Here is a 7482-nt window from a genome sequence, read left to right on the forward strand (position 1 = left end):
GCACCCCATGATCCAGGCCCCTTCCAAAAACCCAGGCTGTGAATACTTGAGACTGTTGGGAACATTCTAGATCTGAAGTATAAAAATGGTTGTGGATGCTGCAGTGTAATACAGTGCTGCAGAGCTGAGAGTGAGTGAGCCAGGGGCCTGTGGCAGAGCTCTGTCTCCTCCAGGAGGGAGAAACAGGTCTAGGTGGCACCACAGCTGATGGTCCCTACTCTGAGTTATGAGGGAGTACTGTGGGGATCATGGTGGCTCTAGGACTTGGAATTGAGAAACCAAGCTGGAGCTGTCTCTGTCCCTGAAGCCAGGTGAAAGGGGAGTTGCCTTGCCAGGGTGTCATCACCTGTGTTATAGGTGAAGAGCAACACCCAGGCCCCATAAGGACCGAATCAGATGTGAGTGCTGAAGCCTCTCCCCTCGTCTTTGGGGAAAGTGGAACAGGAGGGGCCTGCAACAGGGATCAAAGAGGCACCACAGCATTCAGGTTCTCCTCACTGAAGAAATTTGATGTGTTTTAGGAATACTGGGTCATTTTTCCAGAAATGTTCATTGTCCCCTATTTAGGCTTCTGCTCTGTGAGATCTGAGAGCCCCATGTTGGTCTGTCCCTGGGGGATCCAGCACTGTGCATTATCACCAAATGGGGATGTTATGGAAGTTCTGTAAAAGTTCAATGTGCTTGGCACATAACGTGTTCAGCACATGTTAATTCTAGTGAATCCGGATCTGTTCCTCTTTGTGAGTTTTTTCCTCAAGGAGAACGTGTGGCAGCAAGAATAGGTATAACAGAGGGCAATGATATCTAGGTGGGATGGGAGCAGAATTCTAACTCAGAGGGCATCAGGAAGATGGGAGCATGGTGAAGAGCAGACATCTGCTCTCGGGAAGAGAGGTTTCCTTCCACTGTGGGCCTTTGTGCTCTGTACTGCTGAGTGGCTTCTCTCCTATGAACCAGAGTTGTAGTACCAGGCACAGCTGTCCCTGTGTTAGGTGGGTAACGTCTGTGTGACTTGCCCAGTGCTGCCATAGCACGCAGAGCAGGCTGTGCTCCCAGCTGCCCTGAAAGAGCAAGGGTGAAAGGGGAGAAGGATGGAAAGTTGGGCTCCTGACCCTGTACTCTGTGCTTTTCACTGTGACTCAACAATAGTTTTTCCCACTGAATTTTTCTCCATAAAGAAAGAAGTGAGTGGACTGTCCTGTGTCTCTGCTCTGGCTGAGGGATATTTGATTAGAAGCAGCCCAGGAGTTCCAATTGGGAAACACAAGGACTCACGAATGTTTGGGAAAAGTCAGTGCTGCAGTGGTTTGTGGTAGGGGAAGACAAAAGCCTGTTTGACCCTAGTCAATCACACTGCTGACTGAGGTGCACCAAATTTAAATAGGGATGGTGGGCTGAGGAACCGCTGCCTAGGAGAGTGAGGGGCACTCTGGAGCTCGTCCACTGGTGCAGTGCATACTTTACGTGCTGGTTGGATGTGGGGAGAAACTGCACCAAAACACTGTCTGGGGATTCCAGGAGCTGCAGCTCTGGCCAGACACAGTGCCCCTAAGCATATCCTCATATGCCCTGAGACTATGAATGTCTGTCGTTCTAGGCCTGGAAACCAATACGGAATCTCTTGTCAGACCCTAAAGGTCTCTTTGACCTTCTCTCGCTGGATTAGGAGCTGTCACACAGACTAATTTGGCCGTCATGGGTTTTGAATTGTTATTTCTTTAATTATTTTCAAGTTGACTGGGGCTCTGAGAGGAAGCTACCGCTTAGGGTTTGAAACGAGAGGCCCTCCACCAAAGGTCCAATGAAATATGAGCTGAAGGAAGCAGTAAAGAATCTTACATCTGTGTAATTTCAGCACTTGGGGGCTAAGACAAGAGAATCCTTTGCAATTTTGAGACCATTCGGGGTTACAAAGTGAGCTCAAGGCCAGCCTAAACTACATGGCAGGACCCTGACTCAAAAACCCAGAAAAAAAATATAGAATCTAACATCTTTCCCAGCATGGAGTTCATTAATCAAAGGGGAAAAGAAACCGGAACTGCCATGGCTGTGTTGCACAAGCTCTCTCATCTTCTGACTGGCAGAAGCCTGGACTCCTCATGGGGAGGCCTGGCATGAGCACTGCTTAGAGCAGATATTCTTCATGGGTAGTGTGGGGACTTGGTTTCTGTCTCCTTGAGTGGTCAGGTTGAGTGTGCTTGTGTGCTTCACTTGCAGAATAGGCACATGGTGACTTGTTTGTCTGTGGTCTGGTCAGAGAGGACAGAAAACAACTGAACCTGGTAGAAGTGGTTTTGAAAATCCTTAGATACCAGTTAATCCTGTTGGATGCAAAACTCTCCACGAAGCCTGCATGACAGTCCTACTGCCATCTGACAAACACTCGCACATCACCAAAGTCCTGCTGGTTTGGTCTGTCAGCTTCCTGACCTCCACTTGCTGTTCACTGTGCTTCTTGGAGCAGTGATCCACCGTGCTCCAGGGCTGAAACCTGCATAAGCAGTGTGTCTCATTCCATGGAACTTTCTTCCCAGGACCCTTCCCTGCCCTGAGTATCACCAGGAAGAGGCAGAGGGGCAGGGCCCGTGGGACTCTTCTGCCCTGGCCCTTCCCTGCCCTCTCTGGTTGCACAGTGTGCACACAGATTCCCCTACAACAGCGGACAAAGGGCAGCCTTAGCTGCTTTATAAGAGGACAGCCGGCCTGTGCCAATATGCAGTGAGGTAGCGTGTGCTCTCTGCCTCCAGCTACCCAGAGTGGTGAAAACTCCTTTAGCTCAGAGCAATGTGGTGGTTGCTGGGCAGCCATGGGGCTGCTGACCGGGGATGTACTGTTCTTTGTGGCCGTGGCCATGGCTTTCTTCCTGCTCCTTGTGGAACTGATGCACAGTCACCAACGCTGGGCTGCTTGCTACCCACCAGGTCCTGTTCCAGTGCCTCAACTTGGTAACCTATTGCAGGTGGACTTCGAGAACATGGCGTGCTCCTGCTATAAGGTGGGGAGCTGGTGGTGGAAAGCAGCAAAGGTCAGGAGACCCCTGTAGTAATAGTGCTGCTCGAAGCCACATGCTGGAAAAAGACAGTGTGTTATCCGAGGATGGTATATAGGCTCTGTCCTGTGGAGGGCTCCACCAGGGCAGAGAACACTGACTTTCCCTAGAGAGGGGAATTGGAGGACAAAGCACAGGAAGCTGGGCAGGATGGGGTAGTGGAGCTGGCATCCAATTTGATGGAATAGAACTTTCACAGGACCTAAGACCATTCTGGCCACATCAGAGGGATGGGTTTAGGGCTGGATGAGGAGGGCAAGGGAGTCCTAAGCAGCACTGGAATCAGGAAATTGATATGGAAAGAAGTTCGATCTCTAGCATCAAATCCTTTGGCTGCCATGGGGTTGTGGTGCTTTCTGCAAACAACTGTGAACCTGAGTTTCCTCATCTGAGGATCAAGAGAGGATAAGAACCTGTGTCAAGGTCAAGGTACAAGGGAAAGAGAAAAATCTCTCATGTCCCTTGTCAATCATGCTACTGGGTAGGATGCAGGAAATTTAATAGGCAAGGTGGGCTGAGGAACTGCTGCCTCGGAGAGTGAGGGGCACTCTGGTTCTCATCCACTGGTGCAGTTCATGCTTCATGTGCTGCTTGGATGCAGAGAGAAACTATACCAAAACACTGTCTGAGCAGTCAGGAGCTGCAGGTGTGGCCAGAGACTATGAGTGACTGTTGTTCCCTGCCCAATCACTTGTCAGGCCATGAAAGTCACTGCTTACACACTCTGCTGCCCTTCTCTAACCACAGGACCTACTATGTACCTGCTGTGACACATATTCACCCCTAGACCCTCATGGGTTTTGAATTGTTATTTGTTAGATTATTTTCAAGTTGACTGGTCTTCTCTGAAGATGAAGCTTTGAAACAAGACGTTTGAAAGAATAGCACAGGTGTCTCCGTGGAAGGTCAAATAAAATGTGAGCTGAAGTAAGACTTCAAGTCTTACATTCAGTGGAGTGTGGTGGCACATGAGTATAATTCCAGCCCTCAGGAGGCTAAGGCAAGACAATCTTGGAAATTTGGAGATGAGCCTGGGCTACAAAGTGAGCTCATGGCCAGCCTGAACTACATAGTAACAGTGTGTCTCAAAAAATAACCCCCCTCCCACACACACACCTTATATCTTTCTAAGAATAGTTATTTGTATGAAAGGGAAAAAAACTTGAACTGCCATGGCTGAGCTGCACAGGCTCTCTCAACTTCTGACAGGAAGAAGGAGAAGGCCTGGCATGAGCACTGCTTAGTGCTGAGATTCTTCATGGGTAGTGTGGGGCCAGGTCTTAGTTTCTGTCTCCTCGAGTGATCAGGTTGAGTGTGCTTGTGTGCTTCACTTGCAGAATAGGCACATGGTGACTTGTTTGTGTGTGGTCTTCTCAGAGAGGACAGAAAACAACTGAACCTGCTAGAAGTGGTTTTGAGAATCCTTGGACACCAGTTAATACATATTGGACTGCAAAATTCTCCACGGAGGCTGTGTGACAGTACTACTGCCATCTGACAAACCCTCGCACATCGCCAAAGTCCTGCTGGTTTGGTCTATCAGCTCCCTGACCTCCACTTGCTTTTCACTGTGCTTCTTGGAGGAGTGATCCACCATGCTCCAGGGCTGAAACCTGCATAAGCAGTGTGTCTTGTAGGGAGTGGCACGACCGCCCCACTGCTGTCTCCACCTCTCCCTCATATTGACACATGATACGCCTACATTAACCATAATCCTCTCCTGCTCACGTCACATACATGGACATGACAATGACCCATCAGAGATCACCCCATAGCCTCTACCTGTTCCACTGGTCTGCCCTTGCCCTATAAAAGCTGTGACCACTTCCTCAATAAATGAGGCTTGATCAGATTCTCTCGACTTGTCTCTGTCTCTCTGTCTCTGGCCCTATCTGCGTTAATCCCTGTTCCTTCTCCAGGAAACTGCCCAACAGATCCAGATTGACCCGCGGGCCAGGTCAAGTGGCGCCCAATGTGGGGCTCCTAGCACGAAGGGCTCAACGAGGGAGCCATCCTGAGACATGCACGTAAAGTGAAACTAAAAGTTTTGCGACCAACGCTATGCGGGAGCCTGCCGCACCACTCGAGTCACGGTAAGTGGATGGCGATCCTTTCCCCTTTTTTCCAGCATGGGTCAGGCACTAAGTAATTTGTGTCAGGTTTAAGTAAAGCTTTTAAGACAAGAGGGACAAAGGCTAAAGAAAAAGATTTATTGCAGTATTTTCAATTTATTCATAAGGTTTGCCCTTGGTTTCCTTTAGAGGGGTCTATTGATGCAAAAAGATGGGAAATAGTAGGAGATGCATTAAAGGATTACTCTCGGGTCTTTGGACCTGCAAAGGTCCCAGTTACAGCCTTTGCCTACTGGAACCTAATCTCGGAGCTACTTACACAGTGCTACTGAGACCCTCAATTTGATAAAACAATCACCCCAGGTGAAGCTGCCTTTTACATGCTTCTGCTTTGCCAACATCACTCCCTTCAGGAGATGAATCTAAACCTTCTTGCCCCTCCAGTGAGTCAAATGATATGTTAAAAAAGCCTCAAGATGGCGGCCTGCCACCATCTGAGCCCCTACCACCCGAGGCCTGCCACAACTCTCTATCTAAAATGGTGCTTGCCTCACTTCTGCTACATCAGGGTGGCCCCCTCCCCAAAATGGTGTTTCTGGTGATGGAAACAAACATACCTCCCCAAGATGGCACCGCACAGCCACAAGACAGTGTGGGCGCTGTGCCACTAGCTCCACAAGTCATTAGGACCTATACTCCATTCACAGTGGCAGCTTTAAAAGAATTAAAGACAGCAGTTGCCCAATATGGCCTTACAGCTGCTTTCACGCTTGCTGTTTTAAATTCTCTGGCTGATGGCTGGCTCACACCTACAGATTGACAAAGATTGGCCTGAGTGACTTTGTTGGGTGGGGATAATCTTTTGTAAAAATCAGAATATACAAAAAATTTCAAAGAGACCGCCAGGTGCAATATGCAAGCTGCCAATTGATGGGACCTTAATATGTTAATAGTGGAAGATGCCTATGCATGCAGAGAAGCTCAAAAGGAGTTTAATTCAGCACTTTTAACTCAAATTCAAACAGCAGCTACTCAAGCATGGAGAAAGCTGCCTGCAAAAGATCACATGAGCTCCTCTCTCACTAGCATTAAGCAAGGCCCAGATGAACCCTTTTCAGAATTTGTTGATCATTTGATTACTGCTGCTAACAGAATATTTGGCCACGCTAATGTAGGCACTGATTTTATTAAATAGCTAGCTTTTAAAAATGCCAACACCACCTGCCAGGCCACTATCAGACCTCATAAAAATAGAACAGACCTAACAGGACATTATACAGCTTTGCTGTGACACTGGAACTGCTTGTCAGCAAGGCCTTACTATGACTGCTGCCTTGCAAGGGTTTACAGTTAAAGAGTTCTTATCTCAAAAGCATAAACAAAACTGTTTTACCTGTAGAGAGACTGGTCATTTTACAAAAAAGACTCCAGAGATAGAGATTCCAATGTCAATTACTTTGACTCATTTAACTGATCAGCATGATATTGGTCTTGTCTCTTGAGTTTAATTTCAGCATATGTAAGGATGGGGACAGCTGCTGAGAAAAAAATGAGAGATACCACGTTGGCTGTTATTGTCTTTCCCAATGTCAGATCTTCAAAACCCGAGGAGCCTTCATCATCCTGTGGTGGCTTTATTAGTTCTATAATATGCAGTGTGTATTTAATGTGCATAAAGAGGGGGACACCCAAAAATATTCTATCTCATGTCTTATTCATCCTTAATTTTTAAAATTTGGATGCTTCTGGGCAGTCAGCAGCCATGTGTTTTTGGCATACTGAAACACAAAAGCAATTTGCTTCTGTACTATGGAGAGACCCCCTCACTAATTCATGGCATTGCCCTGACCCCATTCTCATATGGGGATGTGGTTCAGTGTGCATATATTCCCTCCAAGACAAAGAGGCTGGATGGCTTCCCAAATACTTCATTAGGCAAATTAATAAGCCAAATAATAATAACCCCCAAAAGGCCCAGGAGTAAACATATACTCTGAAGCAACTTCTTGTGCTTCCTTATAGAAAATGCCAAACCGATGGATTATGTGGTGCCTTCTTGAGAACCTCCTTGGACCACCCTTGACCAATGGTGGATTTGGACCTCCCATCACAAATGGCCTCTAACCCCTTCTCCATGCTCTGGGGAGTGCTCTTCCCCTACCTAGCGTCCCTCCTGGGCCCCCTAGCTGCCTTGTTGCTTCTCCTCTCTGTGGGTCCTTGTATTTTTTCAGAGGATTATGGTGCTCATTAATAACCAGATAGACGTGTTTATGACAAAGCCCATTCAGGTACACTATCACCAGCTGGAGATGGCAAATTAACAAACCTACCGGGAAAGAATTCCCACGAGTGGCCCATATG

The sequence above is a fragment of the Cavia porcellus genome, unplaced genomic scaffold (genome assembly GCF_034190915.1).
Source record: "Cavia porcellus strain 051 isolate PalLab524CR breed Dunkin Hartley unplaced genomic scaffold, mCavPor4.1 scaffold_40, whole genome shotgun sequence".
In the NCBI taxonomy this organism is placed as follows: Eukaryota; Metazoa; Chordata; class Mammalia; order Rodentia; family Caviidae; genus Cavia; species Cavia porcellus.